Source organism: Pongo pygmaeus, chromosome 3 (genome assembly GCF_028885625.2).
Source record: "Pongo pygmaeus isolate AG05252 chromosome 3, NHGRI_mPonPyg2-v2.0_pri, whole genome shotgun sequence".
Taxonomy (NCBI): Eukaryota; Metazoa; Chordata; class Mammalia; order Primates; family Hominidae; genus Pongo; species Pongo pygmaeus.
This window is the reverse complement of record NC_072376.2, coordinates 163,958,934-163,979,683: the sequence shown is the minus strand read 5'-3', so window position 1 is coordinate 163,979,683 and position 20,750 is coordinate 163,958,934. Positions and strand designations below refer to the sequence as shown.

Sequence of the window (20,750 nt, the reverse complement as noted above, 5' to 3'; positions counted from 1 at the left end):
GAGGATAACCAAAGGTCACTTTCGTCGCCATCTTGATTTTGGTGGGTTTTGGCCAGCTTCCTATTTTATCAGCAAGGTCTGTGTGACATGTATATTGTGCCAGCCTCCTATCGCCTGTGACTTAGAATGCCTTAACCTCCTGGAAATGCAGCCCAGTAGGTCTCAGCCTCATTTACCCAGCCCCTGTTCAAGATGGAGTCGCTCTGGTTCAAATGCCTCTGACAATATGCCTGGCTTGTCTAGGGCATAGAACTCTGAGAAGGGCGCTGATGTGTCATGCTCAACCCTGAAGGAACTGCATATCCCAGAATTAAGATCTACACTCTGTTCCAGGCATTTGTAAACACCTTCTCACTTTCTTTTTTTTTTTCCTTTGGACTCTTGAACCTGGTAACACTACTCACTTTCAAGCCTTCGGTAATCTGGCTTTTCCTTTATCATTTCACTGGGACAGTACTCTTGAACGTTACTTGTAATCACCAGAAAAACCAGTGGGCTTTGATTAGATCTCATCCTTCCTTGTCTGTCTGCAGCATTCAACACTTTAATTTTCTTTCTTTCTTAAAACACTTTCCAGGCTGGGCGTGGTGGCTTGCCTGTAATCTCAACACTTTGGGAAGCCAAGGTAGGTGGATTGCTTGAACTCAGGAGTTCGAGACCAGCCTGGGCAACATGGCAAAAACCCTATTTCTGCAAAAAATGAAAAAATTGCCTGGACTTGGTGCATGTACCTGTAATCCCAGCTACTTGGGAGGCTGAGGTGGGAGAATTGCTTGAGCACAGGAGGCCAAGGTTTCAGTGAGCGAAGATAGTGTCACTGCACTCCAACCTGGGTGACAGAGCAAGACTCTGTCAAAAAAAAAAAAAAAATCGGCTGGGCGTGGTGGCTCACACCTGTAATCCCAGCACTTTGGGAGGCCTAGGCGCCCGGATCAGTTAAGGTCAGGAGTTCAAGGCCAGCCTGGCCAACATGGTGAAACCCTGTCTCTACTAAAAATACAAAAATTAACCAGGTGTGGTGGTTCGCCCCTGTAGTCCCAGCTACTTGGGAGACTGAGACAGGAGAAATCGTTTGAACCTGGGAGGTGGAGGTTGCAGTGAACCGAGATCACGCCACTGCACTCCAAAGCGAGACTCCGTTTCAAAAAAAAAGAAAACCAAAAAACAACCCTTTCTGATGGCACCTATACTCCCTCCTCTGGTCCCTGTTCATTGACAGAGAAATAAAAGGGGTTACAATCAAGATATGGCTGTCAATTGGAAATAGTGAGGTTCCAAAATAGGTCTTATATTTGACTTTATCTTCTTTCATTTCAACACAAACTTTTAGGGAAACACTGGATGTTTCTGCAAAGTACACAACATCCAGATATTGTAAAGGGAAAAAAGACTCCTGGAATGTTCAGTCTTGTGGAGGAAAGAGATTGGTAAATAAGCAGCTAAAACTCAAAGAAGAACAAAGTGAGGGTTGATAAGAAGCATAAGTAGCATTCGGTGGCTGTGAAGAGGAAAGAGCAATTAAAAGTGACTTGAAGATTAGAATTGTTCATGTCTTTCTGTTTTTTGTTTTTGTTTTTTGAGATGTTGTTTCACTCTTGTTGCCCAGGCTGGAGTACAATGGCGCGATCTCGGCTCACTGCAACCTCTACCTCCCTGGCCTCAAGTGATCCACCCACCTTGGCCTCCCAAAGTGCTAGGATTACAGGCGTGAGCCACTGTGCCGGGTCGAATTGTTCATGTCTTTCCTAGTATGAAGGATGTATTGCCAATGCCCTATTGGTTAAGAAAAAACTAAGTAATAAAGTTTGTGTGATTCTTAAAGAAAAATTGTCTTCCTGCATTATTTGTTCATTATATTATGAACATTAAAAGTGCCTTTTTAAAGGATTGCTAAATCTAGGCCGGGCGTGTGGCTCACACCTGTAATCCCAGCACTTTGGGAGGTCGAGGTGGGTGGGTCACCTGAGGTCAGGAGTTCGAGACCAGCCTGGCCAACATGGTGAAACCTCTTCTCTATTAAAAATACAAGAATTAGCCAGGTGTGGTAGCAGGCTCCTGTAATCCCAGCTACTCGGGAGGCTGAGGCAGGAGAATCGCTTGAACCCGGGAGGTGGAGGTTGCACTGAGCTGAGATTGTGCCACTGCACTCCAGCCTGGGAAACAAGAGGGAAAATCTGTCTTAAAAGAAATAAAAATAAGGCCAGGTGTGGTGGCTCATGCCTGTAATCCCAGCACTTTGGGAGGCTGAGCCAGGTGGATCACGAGGTCAGGAGTTCAAGACCAGCCTGGACAAGATGGTGAAACCTCATCTCTAGTACAAATACAAAAATTAGCCAGGGATTACAGTGGCTGGTGCCTGTAATCCCAGCTACTCGGGAGGCTGAGGCAGAGAATTGCTTGAACCTGGGAGGCAGAGGTTGCAGTAAGCTGAGATCGCGCCACTGCACTCCAGCCTGGGTGACAGAGCGAGACTGTCTCAAAAAAAATAAAGGATTGCCAAATTTAATGGTCATCGTTAATTGATCCTCAGAACAATCCTCTTTGGTAGGTATTATTAGCTGTGTTTCATAGGTGAAAAAAGTGAGATTCAGAGGAATTAAGTAAACAATATAGGAAATGGCTGTAAAATAGAATTCAACTTCCCTTTCTCTTATTATCTAAAATGAATTCTTTAGGAAACTAGCAGTGAAGGTTTATTTAAGTATACTCCTTTTGGTTTCTACTAAATAGGGAACCTAAATTATAGCACTTAAACTGAATGGACTCACAGGCCCCTGAATGCAGTCCTTTTTTTTTTTTTTTTTGAGGCAGAGTCTTGCTCTGTTGCCAGGCTGGAGTGCAGTGGTATGATCTCGGCTCACTGCAACCTCCACCTCCCAGGTTCAAGCAATTCTCCTGTCTCAGCCTCCCGAGTAGCTGGGATTACAGGCATGTGCCTGGCTAATTTTGTATTTTTAGTAGAGACAGGGTTTCTCCATGTTGGTCAGGCTGGTCTCAAACTCCCGACCTCAGGTGATCCGCCCGCCTTGGCCTCCCAAAGTGCTGGGATTACAGGCGTGAGCCACTGTGCCTGGCCATCTTTCTCTTTTCTTTCTTTTCCTTTCTCTCTTTCTTTTTTAAATTTAAACTGGGGTAATTAGTCATCTTCAGGCAGTTGAACCAGTCTGATGGGTACGCCTCCCACTTCCCCCATCAGAAACTGGCTTGAGATCTTACTGTTCATTGGCTGATGGTTAGAGTTGGATTGACAGGTGCAGCAGTGGGGGGGAGAAAAAAAAGCTTTGCAAACTCCACAAAGAGATTTTGTAAATAGAAATGAAGGCTGTGTAAACAAAGTACCTGTACTGTCTCTAGTTTCCATGGCACACTGAACCAAGCACAAAGGGACCACAGTAGACAGCCTGCAATCCACAAACAGTCTTTTTATAGGGTGGAGAGGGGTGGGAAAGATTTCTGGCTTCTCCTGTTTTTGTCTAAAAAACCTACTGACCAAAACTTCTGATTCCAATAGCTCACATGTAGGAATCCTGAAGAATTTTCAGTGATTAAAAAAAAGTGACCAAGACGTAAGTAAGAACTCAGTTCTCTACAAAGGAAGTCAGAATAATTATTTGTTGATACTAGAGCAAAAGGATTCTATAAGATTGGGAATGGAGTGCAGTTTGTAGTCTATGAGCAGTTGTGGGAGTGCTAGAGGAGGGTCTAGGGTGTTGGGGTGGTGTATTCTGCAGAATGGAGTTCAGCAACTATTCTTCTCGCTAGATGTGGTATGAACTTCGCTTAGCCTTCTCTCCTTTCATTACCTACAAAAAAAGTGGCAGACAGGAAGTAGGCAACAGTGGTAACTGAGCAGGCAGGGCTGGAGTTTGTACCAGTTTGTTATGTTTAGTTCTAGATTCTTTTTTGATATATTTTGAAAGATTAGTACTTACGTGATTTGAAAGAGTTGCATCAGAGATCTGATTCTGAAAAAAACGAATATTTTTGATTCATAGAAACTAATGGTCTGAGTGAGCAGAGAAGAAACCGTTGTCAAGAGTTCCCTCTTTTGATCCAAGAAATTAATGGAATTTGCGACTGAATCAAAGATTATATGGACATTCCAAAGGCTAACCAGATTAGCTGGGAAATAGAACACTTAACAGATAAATTGATTGGATTTTTTTTTTTTTTTTTTTTTTTTAAGTTAGAATCTTGCTCTGCCGCCCAGGCTGGAGTGCAGTGGCACGATTTTAGCTCACTGCAACCTCCACCTCCCGGGTTCAAGCGATTCTCCTGCCTCAGCCTCTCGAGTAGCTGGGACTACTGGCATGCGCCACGACGCTGGCTAATTTTTGTATTTTTAGTAGAGATGGGGTTTCACCATGTTGGCCAGGCTGGTCTCAAACTCCTGACCTCAAGTGATCCACCTGCCTCGGCCTCTCAAAGTGCTGGGATTATAGGTGTAAGCCGCCGCGCCCGGTCTAGAAAAACTTTTATAATTTTTTTTCAAAAAATGTAAAATACAGCTGGGCATGGTGGCTCACGCCTGTAATCCCAGCACTTTGGGAGGTTGAGGCAGGCAGATTACCTGAGGTCACGAGTTCAAGACCAGCCTGGCCGACATGGCAAAACCCTGTCTCTACTAAGCAAAAAATTAGTCGGGCATGGTGGCAGTCATCTGTAATCACAGCTACTTGGGAGGCTGAGGCTGAGGCAGGAGAATCGCTTGAACCCGAGAGGCAGAGGTTGCAGTGAGCAGAGACCGTGCCATTGCACTCCAGCCTGGGTGACGAGAGTGAAACTCTGTCTCAAAAAAAAAAAAGAGTAAAATACAGTCATGCCTTAATTATTCTAATGGCTTACATTTATCAAGCAATAATTGCTTTTGGAGTATCATGGTAAGTGCTTTACCTGTAATCCTCACCATGGGTATTCTTAGTATAGACTTTTTTTCCTTTTCTTGGGGGGGTGGGGACAGGGTCTTGCTCTGTCATCCAGGCTGGAGTGCAGTGGTGCCATTTCAACTCACTACAGCCTCAGCCTCCTGGGCTCAAGTGATTTTCCCACCTCACCCTCCCAAGCAGCTGGGACTACAGGTGTGCATCACCATGAGTGGCTAATTTTTGTGTTTTTTTTATAGACGGGGTCTCCCTATGTTGCCCTAGCTGGTCTTGAACTCTTGAACTCAAGTGATCTGCCCACCTCAACCTCTCAAAGTGCTGGAATCATAAGTGTGAGTCACCGTGCCTTGCCCGCTTAGTATTGTCGTTTTATAGATGAGGAAACTGAAACTTCAATAATTTGTTCAATAATTTCTCATAAATACACGGCCAGTAGGTCATGGTACTAGCACCAGATGTGTTAGGTGCTAAAAGCTATGCTGGTAACTAGTACATAATTTTACGATGTTTATAATAGCAGAACATCACGAAAAAACTTGAATTTAAATAACAGAAGATTGCTTAAATTGATTTATTATGGTTTAGTCATATATTAATATACAGTTATTATTTATATACAATTAATATTTAAACACAAGTGGCCAGACGCAGTGTCTCACACCCTATAATCTTAGCACTTTGGGAGTCCAAGGCAGGTGGATCACTTGAGGTCAAGGGTTCGAGATCAGCCTGGCCAACATGGCGAAACCTCGTCTCTACTAAAAATTCAAAAATTAGCTGGGCATGGTGGTGGGTGCCTGTAGTCCCAGCTACTCAGGAAGCTGAGGCAGGAGAATCACTTGAACCTGGGAGGCAAAGGTTGCACTGAGCCAAGATTGCACCACTGCACTCCAGCCTGAGCGACAGAACAAGACTCCATCTCAAAAAACAAAACAAAAAACCAAAAAAACCCCAAAATTCCACAAGTGACATGGAAAATGTTAATGATATATTTTTACGTGAAAAAAAAGCAGGGCACAGTATGTTTGGCATAATCTCAGTTCTGTAATCCACATCCATTTAGTGGGAAGACATACCTACAGCAAATGAGCGTTGCAATTATGGGTGTTTTTTTTTTTTTTTTTTTTTTGAGACGGAGTCTCACTCTGTCGCCCAGGCTGGAATGCAGTGACGCCATCTCGGCTTACTGCAACCTCCGCTTCCCAGGTTTAAGTGATTCTCCTGGCTTAGCCTCCTGAGTAGCTGAGACTGCGGGCGCGCACCACTGTGCCCAGCTAATTTTTTTTTTCTTTTGTTTAGAGTTGGGGTTTTACCATGTTGGCCAGGCTGGTCTCAAACTCCTGACCTCGTGATTTGCCTACCTCTGCCTCCCAACGTGCTGGGATTACAGGCGTGAGCCACCGTGCCCGGCCCCTTGGGTGTGTTTTTTTCTTTCATTTTTGAGCTTTTCTACATTTCCCAAACTTCCTTCAATTAACATGCATTACTTTTGCAATTATGTAAGATCTCTCAATGTTATTTAAAGCAGAGGTAAGAAATATAGTTAAGGGAAATAAATGTACCGTCATCAATTTCCTGACACATAACGAACATTTTGTGGGGAAAGGTGGAGGGGAAAACTGAGCATGTGAATGTCGCTGTAGCACAAATACATGCTCTTTCCCAGGTGCAGTCACCAGTACAGATATGTCTCATAACTTTCCATTAGCAATTATCATACTAACCAGGGGCATGAGTAAGCACAATCACATCCTGATCATTTTCCTCCTTGAGTCACTTTCCTCCCCTGGCTTCCCTAACTCCACATTCCTATTTTCTGTCTACCACATTGGCCTCTCCTTTCTCAATCTCCTAGTTCCTTCTCCTCTAAGCACCCCTATTTACCTTTCAAAGAGCCCCAGGCTTGGTCTTGAGTCTCCTCTTTACCATCTAACACAGACAAAAAGAAAATTAAAATGCCTTCCAGAGCCTGGCCAATGGCAAGCAAGTGAAGCTACTCATTGATTTCACTGCTAGTCCTCTTCTAGCTCAACTCCCGTCAGGAACACCTCAGTCACGGGTGTATTCTCCGCACTTGCTCAAGTCAAAAACGTAGAAGCCATCTTTTATTTCTCCCTTTTCACTCTTCCTCACTCCCTCATGCCAAAACAGTAACAAATCCCGTTGGTGCTCTTTTCTTTTCTTTCTATCTTTTTTCTTTTTTTTTTTTTTGTAGAGATGGGGTTTTCAAAATATATCTTCTTTTTTTTTTTTTTTTTTGAGGCAGAGTCTCACTGTGTTGCCCAGCCTTGGCACCATCTTGGCTGACTGCAGCCTCGACCTCCTGGGTTCAAGTGATTCTCCCACCTTAGCCTCCTGAGTAGCTGGGACTACCGGCTGGCGCCATCATGCCTGGCTAATCTTTGTATTTTTTTTGTAGAGACAGGGGTTTCTCCATGTTGCCCAGGCTGGTCTTGAACTTGTGAGTTCAAGCAATCCACCCACCTCTGCCTCCCAAATTGCTGAGATTACAGGTGTGAGCCCCAGCGCCCGGCAAAATATATCTTGAATCCTTTTCTTTTTCTTTTCAGCCTCCACCTTGCTTAGACTATTTAAGTGTTGTTGTAAATGGTCTCTTTGCTTTTATTCTTGCCTGGTCACCATCTGTTCTTCACACATAGCCAGCCAGTTGCACTCATCTCTGCATTTGGGATTGAAACCTTAGGAGATACGGCTGTGGTCTTCTTTCATTCTTCCTATTGCAAGGTTAATATTTACCTAGCTTGCTGAATTATCACAATTCCAAATTAAATTAGTAGTACCAAAAAAAAGTGAATTCACTTTGGTTTCCAAATATTTAACAGTCAAATGTTTGGGAACATAAAAAAAACAAAAAGGAAAAGAACAGTAATATTAATTTGCTCAAGTGTTCTGTTCACCTTGTATGCCACCACCTTGGTTAATTGGTTAATAATGGCTGAGGGCGAATTAGAAAAAGAGGAAAATTACATTCTTTCTTTTTTTTTTTGAGATGGAGTTTAGCTCTTGTTGCCCAGGCTGGAGTGCAATGGCGCGATCTCAGCTCACTGCAACCTCTGCCTCCCAGATTCAAGCAATTCTCTTGTCTCTGCCTCCTGAGTAGCTGGGATTACAGGCACATGCCACCACTCCCGGCTAATTTTTGTAATTTTAGTAGAGACGGCGTTTCATCATATTGGTCAGGCTAGTTTCAAACTCCTGACCTCAGGTGATCTGCCTTCCTCAACCTCCCAAAGTGCTGGGATTACAGGCGTGAGCCACCGCGCCCAGCCTATATTCTTTTCTTAATTCTCACCCATCTGTAAAGAACACAACACAAAGGCTGAATGCAATAAATGTGTACTATAGTCTGGAGGTGGCTTACCAAACTTGTTTCCATTTAAGTTAGTCTTACCTCATTTTTCCAGGGCCTCAATTCAATAGATTTTCTCTCTCTCTCTTTTTGTCTTCCAAGCTTCTACGATTATGACTCATGGAACTAAAACTAGATCAGTACTGCTATGTGTTACTTTCTGTATTAGATTTTTCTCAACTAGTTAAAATGACATAAGCGAAATATATATTTTTTAAAGCTTAAACACCAAGTAAAATGTTCTAACAATCTATTTTAAAAGGTTTAATTTAGCAGAGGAATAAAGACCTTCTAATTTTACTGTACAACATAATATAATTTTTTCTGTAGATGCTGATCACGGAACTTCCATTAATCTCATTTAGATTCTGGAAATTAGAGTACATTTTCCTAAATGATAATTTCTTGTTTACTAACCACATGTTTTTTCTGTATTTTTTTTTTGCGGCAGAGTCTTGCTGTGTCACCCAGGCTGTAGTGCAGTGGTGAGATCTCAGCTCACTGCAGCCTCCACCTCCTGGCTTCTAGTGATTCTTGTGTCTCAGCCTCATGAGTAGCTGGGATTACCGGGGTGCGCCACCATGCCTGGATTATTTTATTTTATTTTATTTTATTTATTTATTTTTTTGAGACGGAGTCTCACTCTGTCGCTCAGGCTGGAGTGCAGCAACCCGATCTCAGCTCACTGCAACCTCCGCCTCCTGGGTTCAAGTGATTCTCCTGCCTCAGCCTGCCGAGTAGCTAGGATTACAGGTGTGTGCCACCACACCTGGCTAATTTTTGTATTTTTAGTAGAGATGAGGTTTTACCACGTTGGCCAGGCTGGTCTCGAATTCCTGACATCAGGTAGATCCGTCCACCTCTGCCTGCCAAAGTGTTGGGATTACAGGTGTGAGCCGCTGCCCCCAGCCCCAGCTAATTTTTGGATTTTTAGTAGAGACAGGGTTTCACCATGTTGGCCAGGCTGGTCTTGAACTCCTGGCCTCAAGTGATCCATCTATATTGGCCTCCCAAAATGCTGGGATTGCAAACGTGAGCCACCGTGCCCAGCTTACTAACCACATTTGATTTAGAAATAAACTATGGCTGGGTGCAGTGGCTCACGCCTGTAATCTTAGCACTTTGGGCGGCTGAGGCGGGTGGATCACCTGAGGTCAGGAGTTCAAGACCAGCGTGGCCAACATGGTGAAACCCTGTCTCTATTAAAATACAAAATTAGCCGGGCATGATGGTGGGTGCCTGTAATCCCAGCTACTCAGAGGCTGAGATGGGAGAATCGCTTGAATCCAGGAGACGGTGGTTGCAGTGAGCCGAGATCACACTACTGCACTCCAGCCTGGGTGGCTGAGCAAGACTCCGTCACAAAAAAAAAAAAAAAAAAAAAGAATTACCTAGAAAGCTATATAAAAAAAACACTGATATCTCTGATATCTGTCTGGGTCCCACTTGAGATTCTGATGTGATTGGCTTGGGTATTAACATTTATTTATTTATTTATTTTCTTTTAACAAATGGTTTATTGATATTATGTTATAATGAATTACAAAATATTAGTATCTAATTCTATACTTTATGGCCACCCCATAGGATGAATCTTTGGAACAGAAAAAAAAAATAAAGATTTTGTTATCCCATAATCATAAAGCTGTTATACTCAATCCAGGCACAGCTAGTATAACATTCTGTTTAACCCCACAGGCTCTATTCCCTTTACCACTTATTTATAATATGTTTGGATCACTCATAGGAGTGAAACACTGTCAGCATCAATAGTTAGCAGCACTTCCAAAATACATTTTATTGTCCTGAATGGAAACCTTAACTATTCAATTTGTCCAGTAATTCCAAACAGTCTTATTACTTCTATACATAAGATATGATCTTACAACATTTATGTAGCTAAATACTTATACTTCCCATGCTTTTTGAGGATTCCCACACTGTACTTGCTTTCTTTTTTTTTTTTTTTTTTTTTTTGAGACGGAGTCTTGCTCTGTTGCCCAGGCTGGAGTGCAGTGGCGTGATCTCGGCTCACTGCAAGCTCCACCTCCTGGGTTCACGCCATTCTCCTGCCTCAGCCTCCCGAGTAGCTGGGACTACAGGTGCCTGCCACCACACCCGGCTAATTTTTTTGTATTTTTAGTAGAGATGGGGTTTCACCGTGTTAGCCAGGATAGTCTCGATCTCCTGACCTCGTGATCCTCCTGCTTCAGCCTCCCAAAGTGCTGGGATTACGGGCGTGAGCCACCGTGCCCAGCTGTAATTGCTTTCTTGTAGGGCTTGAGACATGTGCAGAGACATTTTAAACATGTGTAGGTGACCTTCCTTTTGAAAGGCAGAGGAGGGCCTTTTTGTGAACTCTTTCTACTCATTTGTTTTCCTATCAGTTCGCCATTTCAACTAGAAAAGATGCTGCAAGGTACCTCAGCTAGCTTCTAATTTGGACACAGCACCAATACTACACACACAATTGAATGAATGACCACCTCTTCCTGGTTCTCCCACTGGGCAGGGTCAATATGCTTCTTTGGATTGAATAGGTGTGATCTTGTTTGAGAAAAGTGTAAACGTAGGGCCAGATTTTGTTCATCTCCATCCCAGAAAATTGGTGGAGCACTCCTTGGCTTTTGTATAATTCAATGACTGGCTTTGCCACGTCTTTGTACTGTCTTAGCCTGGCAGCAACTGCTTCGGGTTTATCATCCTCCTGCTGGACTAATGGTTCACCAGTGACATCATCAATACCATGTACATGAGGTGGATTGAAGTCCAGGTTATATACCCTTCCGCTAGGAGGGTGAATCCAACGGCGGCTGAGACAACCTTTAAGTGTTTCAAATGGAATGTTCAAACTGATCACTGGATCCACTTCACAGATTTTGTCCAGGGCTTTGGCTTGTCCTAATGTCCTAGGAAAACCATTGAGAAGCCAGTGCTGGCCACACCTGTTCTCCAACTCAGACATCATTAGGCATGTGATCACATGGTCTGGAACCAAAAGACTTTTCTCTGTATACTGCTTTGCCATCTCACCAACTTCTGTGCTCAGGACCTTCTTGGTAAATGATTCCAAGACTTCCATGCGCATTATGTTGGTGCTGCACCTATCGGGTATTAGCATTTATAAACTGTATCAAGTGAGGCTTAAGGTTCTAGGTGAATCTAATGACTGAAGATTAAGACCCACTGAATTGGGGAATTACAGTTTCAAGATGTCATTTTCTATATTTGAGGCTGGCTGCATGTATGACAAAGGCGACCATATGCTTTTCTAGGACTGTGTCACACCAGTTTCCTAGGACTGTGTGCCACACACAGCAACACGAATCTTCCAAATACGTTTATTTGCTTAACAGTTAAATAATACTTATACACAGCTCCTCACTAAAGATAGTGTGATATCTATGGGGAGATGACATTTTTCTTAATCTTTGGTTTCTCAACATTCTTAGGAAAAGGCCTAAAACTAAACCCCCTTCTGGAATGAAAATATGTTAATCATCTCATCCCACACAATTTTTCATCTTTAAAATCCAAATTATAGAATAATGTAAACACTGCACTCCATCAGTTCTATATAATGGATGATTCTACCCAAATATATAGTGGGGGTTGGGTAGCTGCTAGTAATTTTCTTTTTTGAGACGGAGTTTTGCTCTTGTTGCCCAGGCTGGAGTACAATGGCGCGATCTCGGCTCACCACAACCTCCACCTCCCAGGTTCAAGCGATTCTCCTGCCTCAGCCTCCTGAGTAGCTGGGATTAAAGGCATGCGCCACCGCACCTGGCTGATTTTTTTGTATTTTTAGTAGAGATAGGGTTTCTCCATGTTGGTCAGGCTGGTCTTGAACTCCTGACCTCAGGTGATCTGCCCGCCTTGGCCCCCCAAAGTGCTGGGATTACAGGCATGAGCCACCCCGACCGTCCGGGATTTTCTTAAGAGGCTAGTGAAATCCTGTTAGGTTATTGATTGAAATCCTCTAAAGGCAGCAGGTTGCCTTCAGGGTAGAGTCCAGTCTGAAAGTCCAAAGCCAGGTTTACAGTGGTCCATCCCACCTCTCTAGTCTCTTCTCTTTTTTTTTTTGAGACAGGGTCTCATTGTGTCACACAGGCTGGAGTGCAGTGGCACCTTCATGGCTCACTGCAGCCTAGTCTTCCCAGGCTTAAGCCATCCTCCCACCTCAGCCTCTCGAGTACCTAGTAGCTGGGACTACAGACACGTGACCCCGTGCTGGGCTTTTTTTTTTTTTTTTTTTTTTTAAGACAGGGTTTTGCCATGTTGCCCAGGCTGTCCTGGCTTCAAGCCATCTGCCCACCTCTGCCTCTCAAAGTGCTTAGATTATAGGCATGAGCCACGTCTGGCCTCTAGCTTCATCTCTAGTCAAGTCCCATTAACAACCTACTTGCTGTTCCCAGACTCACCATTTTTTTCCTTTTCTGTTTTTTGAAAACAAAATTATAATTATTTTTTTTTGTTTAGCTGGAGTCTCACTCTGTCACCCAGGCTGGAGTGCAGTGGTGAGATCTTGGCTCACTGCAACCTCTGCCTACTAGGTTCAAGCAATTCTCCTGCCTCAGACTCCCTAGTAGCTGGGATTACAGGCACCTGCTACCACGCCCTGCTAATTTTTGTATTTTTAGTAGAGCTGGGGTTTCACCCTGTTGGCCAGGCTGGTCTTGAACTCCTGACCTCAGGTGACTCACCCGCCTTGTCCTCCCAAAGTGCTGGGATTACAAGTGTGAGCCACCACCTCTGGCCCAATTTTTTTTTTTTTTTTTTTTTTTTGAGACGGAGTTTTGCTCTTGTCACCCAGGCTGGAGTGCAATGGCACGATCTCGGCTCACCGCAACCTCTGCCTCCTGCATTCAAGCGATTCTTCTGCCTTAGCCTCTGTCCTGGGATTACAGGCATGTGCCACCACACCTGGCTAGTTTTGCATTTTTAGTAGAGATGGGGCTTCTCCATGTTGATCAGGCTGGTCTCAAACTCCCGACCTCAGGTGATCCGCCCGTCTCGGCCTCCCAAAGTGCTGGGATTACAGGTGTGAGCCACCGTGACTGGCCCCCAAAATTTAAAAAAATAAGTAAACTAGATCAGAGGGCCCCCCCACCACCCACCAACGCCATGAGGCAGAGGGCGGGGGCAGAGATGTTGGGCTAGATTCTGCACCCCTGCCTCCCACGCACCTCCCACGGGAGGGGAGGAGAGACTAGGGGGTCCGAAGGAAGGCAGAATGAGAAGAGCGGTCCCATTCGCCATGAGTGTCTGTCTCTCAGCTGTGGCGGCCCAGGCTCGGCTGGGGAGAGAGTGGTCACTCACCATTTTCATGTAACAATTATAATTTTGGCACGGGGACTTAATTATGCTAACATAATTTTTTTTTTTTTTTTTTTTTGAGATGGAGTCTCGCTCTGTCGACCAGGCTGGAGTGCAGAGGTGCGATCTCGGCTCACTGCAAACTCTGCCTCCTGGGTTCAAGCCATTCTCCTGTCTCATCCTCCTGAGTAGCTGGGATTACAGGAGCCCACCACCACACCCTGCTAATTTTTGTATTTTTAGTAGAAATGGGGTTTCACCATGTTGGCCAGGCTGGTCTTGAACACCTGACCTCGTGATCTGCTGGCCTCAGCATCCCAAAGTATTGGGATTACAGGTGTGAGCCACCGTGCCCAGCCACATAATTTTCATTCATTAAAAAAACCAAGTATTCAGGATGATTTGTTTTTGGCAGCCTATCGTGTGAGCACAGGGTCAGTTCCATTTCTCCTTTGTGCAAGGGTAAAAAACATTATGCTGAGCTTTTAAGTAATCACAATACTATTTAATGTCACGGGATCAGAGTTACCCAAACTCAGGTTCTTTATACATAAAAAGTGCCATAAAAATGTGGCGACTTACACAGTTCCAAGCACTTTGGGAAACCGAAGTGGGAGGATCGCTTGAGATCAGGAGTTTGAGACCACCCTGAGCAGCACAGCAAGACTCTCGCCTCTAATGGGAGGATGGGGGAAGGGAAGAGTATCTATAAAGAGACTGTGGCTGGGCCCAGTGGCTCATCCCTGTAATTCCAGCACTTTGGGAGGCAGAGGCAGGCAGATCACTTGAGGTCAGGAGTTCGAGACCAGCCTGGCCAACGTAATGAAACCCTGTCTCTGCTAAAAATACAAAAAAAATTAGCTGGGCGTGGTGGCACCCACCTGTAATCCCAGCTACTCGGGAGGCTGAGGCATGAGATTTGCTTTAACCCGGGAGGTGGAGGTTGCAGTGAGCTGAGATCGCGCCACTGAACTCCAGCCTGGGCAACCAAGGGAGACTGTCTCAAAAGTAAATAAATAAAATAAAAAAATAAAGAGTGTAACCTAAGTGGGGGTGATAGGATGCATTTTTCAACACATATAAACAGAGCAACCCTTTTAATGCTCTATAGTTCTATCTAGAAGAACAACCTACTTATTTAAGAGTCATAGTTGAATTCAGTTGTCTTCTAAGGTTAAAATGTCCAACCATTCTGGAGACTTCATATCCTGGAATAACCTTCCCCAAATTTTTCATCTGGCTTATTCCTAGTTATTCTTTAAAATTCAAGTCTGGTATCACCTTCTCTTGGAAGTCTCTCTTTTAGGTTTTCATAGGCTTAACATACTGAATTGAGTCCTTAAGGCAGGGACTGAATTTTTTACTTCTTAACCTAAATGTCTAATGCAATGCCTGGTACATTAGAATGCTAAACAAATGTTTTTTGGAATGACTTAAGATAATGAGTGAATTTCTTTTTGCTTTAAATATTTTTTGGTCCTATTTGGTACCACATTATCAATGGCACATGACTTGAAGAAGAGTCCCTTTATTTATTTAGAGACAGTCTTGCTGTGTCGCCCAGGCTGGAGTGCAGTGGCACAATCTTGGCTCACCGCAACATCCGCCTCCCTGGTTCAAGTGGTTCTCCTGCCTCAGCCTCCCGAGTAGCTGGGATTACAGGCGTGTGCCACTACACATGGCTAATTTTTGTATTTTTAGTAGAGACGGGGTTTCACCATGTTGGCCAGGCTGAGTCCCTTGATTGAATATGTCATGAAACTTTTCCATGTCCATTAACTACCTCCAATGCCCACTGTATGGAAGAACCAGAATGTACAACTTTTCTTTGTGTGTATTAGACATTTAGATCATTTCTAAATTTTTGAAATTATAAATAATTCTAAAATGAAAATGATTTTAACTGTATCTTTGAACTACCTGGTTACGCCTGGGATATATCCTTAAGAGTGGAAGTGCATTGTATTAATGCCTCTCAGTGATGTTGTAGATTTGCAGTAAATAAGAGTGTATATTTCCCCTTTGGCAACACTGGATACTATAAATATTTGCAATGAGAGAGGCAACGATGTTATCTCAAACTATCTTAATTTACATTCCTTTATTAGTGGAGTTGAACTTGTACATATTTCTTAGCAAAGAAAATCATATGGAGTTTCTGTAAGGAAATGGATATTTCCTTTAATAAAATTAAACCCAAGTCTTCTCAGTTAGCAACAAAGGGAAAAACCTCCTTGGAAAATTCCTTGTGGACCTTATAACCCCAAACATGATCCCACAAAATTCCCCTTTCCCTTGAAAATCTCTGGCTAAATACAGGGGTATCACCTCACCCTCTTTAACATGCAGGCCCAATTATGGGTACTCTGGATTTCGGCATAGCTGTGACCAGGCTGGAACATTTTAAAAGTTTTTACTCTGAACAAACAAAAGGAATATGGTCCCCCCCCGACATTCCCCCCCAAAAGTAATATGGTCAGGAATAAAACTAGATAATCTCTTTCACCTGATGTTTTGGCTTTATGTCTCTTCTATATAGAAACAACCCAAGACTCTGTGTAGGTTAACTAGACCCATGTTCAATTCTGCACCCCCAACAGCTAGTGCTGTTGTTATCTGAAGGCTAGACTATTCAAGATGGCTTACTCATGTAATGGCAGGTAGTTGGTGCTGGTTGTTGGCTGGGAATTCAGCTGGGGCTGTTAACTGATGGGTCTCAGTTGTTCTCCACGTGGGTTCTCCAAGTAGATTGGATTCCAAGAGGGAATGTTCCAAGCATGCTACCACATGACAGAAGTTATCTTTCTCTCTTTACTTAGAGTACTGGTAAGCAATTTAGCATTCAAACCCCAGAGAATGAGGGCTAGGAAAAGTAATCTCCTTTCCTGTCTGCTTGAAGTCAACATCCTGGTGTCTCATTTCTTGTGTGAACTCCTACCTCTATCCTGATGATGGAAATGGAAACCTACCACTTTAAGGGGATGGAGTGACCTCTCAGAGACCTCAACTGCACAAGCCATTCAGAACTTAGCTGATAAATGCCAACAGTCATTCTAGTGACATGCACTTATATAAATTGCAAAGGTAGGGTGGTGTGGTGGTGCAACATTTCATTGCAGTCTCATGGCACTATCTTACTATCATAAGAGAACACTGCAAATGGCCTACCTATTTACATATTACTTAAGAACCAAATAGAGAAGGGAAGAATAGAAAAGACAAATCAACCAACCTACCACCTTATCAACTACACTAAGTACTGCATTAATATTTTATGTCTTAAAAGGTATGTTTTGGCTAGCACATTTGCTGAAAGTGAAGTTGCCCTTTTCAAAGTCTCTACCCTTTGTGTGACATACATAAGGGAAAAAATGTTTTTTAAAATGTCCTGCTGGGCGCGGTGGCTCACTCCTGTAATCCCAGCACTTTGGGAGGCCGAGGTGGGTGGATCACTTGAGGTCAGGAGTTTGAGACCAGCCTGGCCAACATGGTGAAACCCCATCTCTATTAAAAATACAAAATTTAGCTGGATATGGTGGCAGATGCCTGTAATCCCAGCTACTCGGAGGCTGAGGCAGGAGAATTGCTTGAACCCGGGAGGGGGAGGTTGCAGTGAGCCAAGATGGCGCCACTGTACTCCAGCCTGGGCAACAGAGTGAGACTCCGTCACACACAAAAAAGTCCAAGATATAGTAAGTTGATGTAGATAATTTTGAACTTAAATAATCACATAAACTTTTTTTTTTTTGAGACAGAAGCTCACTCTGTCACCCAGGATGGAGTGCAGTGGCACCATCGTGGCTCAGTGCAACCTCTGCCTCCCAGGTTCAAACGATCCTCCTGCCTCAGCCTCCCGAGTAGCTGGGACTACAGGAGTGCAACACCATGCCCAGCTATTTTTTTTTTTTTTTTTGGTATTTTTAGAAGAGATGGGGTTTCACCATGTTGGCCAGGCTGGTCTTGAACTCCTGACCTCAAGTGATCTGCCTGCCTTGGCCTCCCAAAGTGCTGGGATTACAGGCATGAGCCACCGTGCCCAGCCACATAAACTGTTGATGTTAAACTTTTGAGTTTCTAACTATAAATAGGTAATGTCTTTTTCCTTTAAATTATAATTGTTCCTAGTATCAAATGCCCCATGAAAATGTCATTAATAAGGGCTACTAACATTTGAGGTTTTATTTATTATTAGTAAGATTTAATGAATAGTAAAAGCAATGTTTGGCTTTCTCATAGGAAGGGCTAAAAAACCATTGCCATGCATTTCCAGCCTAAGATATAAGCTATGCTTAATAATTTGAAGAAACTCGAAGTCCAGAGATACACAAACAGGTGTACAGCAAATCATGTAGGTGGTGCTTTTCCCCTAAGTTATAATTTAATCTATACCCTAGGAAAATGCCAAAAAGTCACAATTGGGTGGATTGGGTGATTTTCCAGTAGAAAGAAAATTCCATCCCATCTTTGTTCTCAAAACGTTTTTTCTTTGCATATAGGTAAGGGTTTACACATCAATAATCTTCTTGATTTCAGTATGAAATTACTTTCTCTTTGCTTTAGTTACTCTGAGTTATGCAGAAGGCTTCCTGTTCTGAATTCACTATGTATTTCTTTTTTTCTGACAAGATTTCAGTGTATGTTGAAAACAAGGAACATTATGAAAACTTTTAGTCCTTAATTGTGTCAAGATATTAATGTTAGAGTGATATACAAATTAGATGGTGATGGGAAACTTGAGCCTGGCTTTATAGGACGTAATTTTTTTTTCTTCCTTCCTTTTTTTGCGGGGGTGGGGGTTATGATACAGGGATACAGGTAAGGTAGTCCTATTAACTCATCTGCTGATAGTTCATATGAAGGCTTTTGACTAGAAAACTTCCATTAATAGTGCTGAAGATATAAACAAATGGTAAAACTGCTTTCCATATTAAGATACCTTGCCCCCCACCCCTTTTCTCTGAGACAAGGTCTTGCTCTGTCAGCCAGGCTGGAGTGCAGTCATGTGATCTTGATGCACCGCAGCCTCCACCTCCTGGACTCAAGCGACCCTCCCACCTCAGACCTCCAAATAGCTGGGACCACAGGCATGCACCACCATACCTGGCTAATTTTTGTATTTTTTGTAGAGACGGGTTTTCACCATGTTGCCCAAGCTGGTCTCAAACTCCTGAGCTCAAGCAACCTGCCCACCTTGGTCTCCCAGAATGCTGGGATTACAGGCATGAGCTACCACCACGTCTGGCCTCCCCTACTTGTTTTTGATATGGGGTCTTGATTGGTCACCCAGGCTGCAGTGCAGTGGCAACATGACAGCTCACTGCAGCCTCGAACTCCTCGGCTTAAGTGATCCTCCCACATCAGCCTCCCCAGTAGCTGGGACTACAGATGTGTTCCACCATGCCTGGCTAATTTTTAACTTTTTGTAGAGATGAAGTCTCGCCATGATGGCCAGGCTGGTCTCAAGCAATCCTCCCCTCTTGGCCTCCCAACGTGCTTGGATTACAGGCATGAGCCACTGTGCCCAGCCGATACTCATTCATACCAGGATTTTCCTCCCTGTCACTGCTAATAGCTGTGTAGGCTCAGACAAGGGCTTTCAGGTGAGAAAAATTAAAGCAAGTAACTTCAGAGTTTCAACTCAATCCAAATAATATGAATACCTATAATGTGTAAAGTATTGTGCTATAAAGGAGCTTAAGATTTGATAGGCAGATAGTTCATCTGGAAGCATTCCAAGATTCTGTGTCATACACCGAAATAATAATCCACAGTGATTGCATTTTATTTATTTATTTTTTTGAGATGGAGTTGTGCTCTTGTTGCCCAGGCTGGAGTGGCCAATCTCGGCTCACTGCAACCTCTGCCTCCCGGGTTCAAGTGATTTTCCTGCCTCAGCCTCCTGAGTAGCTGGGATTACAGGCATGCGCCACCTAATTTTTAGTAGAGATTGGTCAAGTTGGTCTTGAACACCCAATCTCAGGTCATCCACCCACCTCTGCTTCCCAAAGTGCTGGGATTACAGGCATGAACCACTGTGCCTGGGCCTATTGATTGCATTTTAACTGGCTTGCCTAGAAGTGAACAGTTTCCACTTCTACCTTCCCTATGCTTCTTTCTGCAGTGAACCTCCAATTTTTGCCAACTATTTTGTTTTAACCATGGGCAAAGAGGTTGAAAAATTTTTATAAATAGTTGACAATTTGTGCATATATATGCATATATATGTATATTTTTTTAAGATGGAGTTTCTGCTCTTATTGCCCGGGCTGGAGGGCAAAGGCGTGGTCGTGGCTCACTGCAACCTCTGCCTCCCGGGTTCAAGCGATTCTTTTGCCTCAGCCTCCAAGTAGCTGGGATTACAGGCACCCACCACCACGCCTGGCTATTTTTTTGTATTTTTAGTAGAGATGGGGTTTCACCATGTTGGCCAGGCTGGTCTCAAACTCCTGACCTCAGGTGATCTGCCTGCCTCGGCCTCCCAAAGTGCTGGGATTACAGGCAGGAGCCACTGTACCCGGCATTTAGAAATATTTGGTTAATTGTCTGTGTTCATTGTTTCATCAGTAGAGGCCTTTTAGGATTAATGCCTCACTTTCGAAATACGGATGTGTGAAAGGTCAAGTGAAAGTTGTGTCTCTTCTGCAGGCACACCCTACTCCCCCTTGTTCCAGAGTTATTCATTAATGATGTGAAACAAACTTGAGGTGTTTAGTTTTCCAGAGATTTCAGAAATGGGGAGCCACTGATGTTGCCTTTTACTTTGGAAATGTATGTCGGCAATTCGGATCATCAGAAAGATGTCTGCCTCATCTCTGGAATATCTAAGTCTACTTACAGAAAACAAATCTTCAACAAACATTTACAACCACATGAGATTTGGTGCAGTTGAATTCATTTTAGTATTTTTAAAAGGTGTAACACTTTTCTAAAGAAAATATCCCCTTGCTTGTTCTTCTTCTGCTTCTTTTTTAAAAAAATAGAGACCTTGGCCGGGCACGGTGGCTCACACCTGTAATCCCAGCAGTTCGGGAGGCTGAGATGGGCAGATCACCTAAGGTAAGGAGTTTGAGACCAGCCTGGCCAACATGGTGAAACCCCACCTCTACCAAAAATACAAAAATTAGCCGGGCTTGTAATAAAAATAAAAAAAATTAGCGCATGCCTGTAATCCCAGCTACTCG

General features: G+C 43.5%; 1 pseudogene; it reads right to left on the bottom strand.

Annotated features, from left to right (window-relative positions):
- Positions 1–10,767: 10,767 nt before the first annotated feature.
- On the bottom strand, positions 10,768–11,293 carry LOC129034968 (adenylate kinase 4, mitochondrial-like; annotated as a pseudogene).
- Between the last annotated feature and the right edge of the window lie 9,457 nt (positions 11,294–20,750).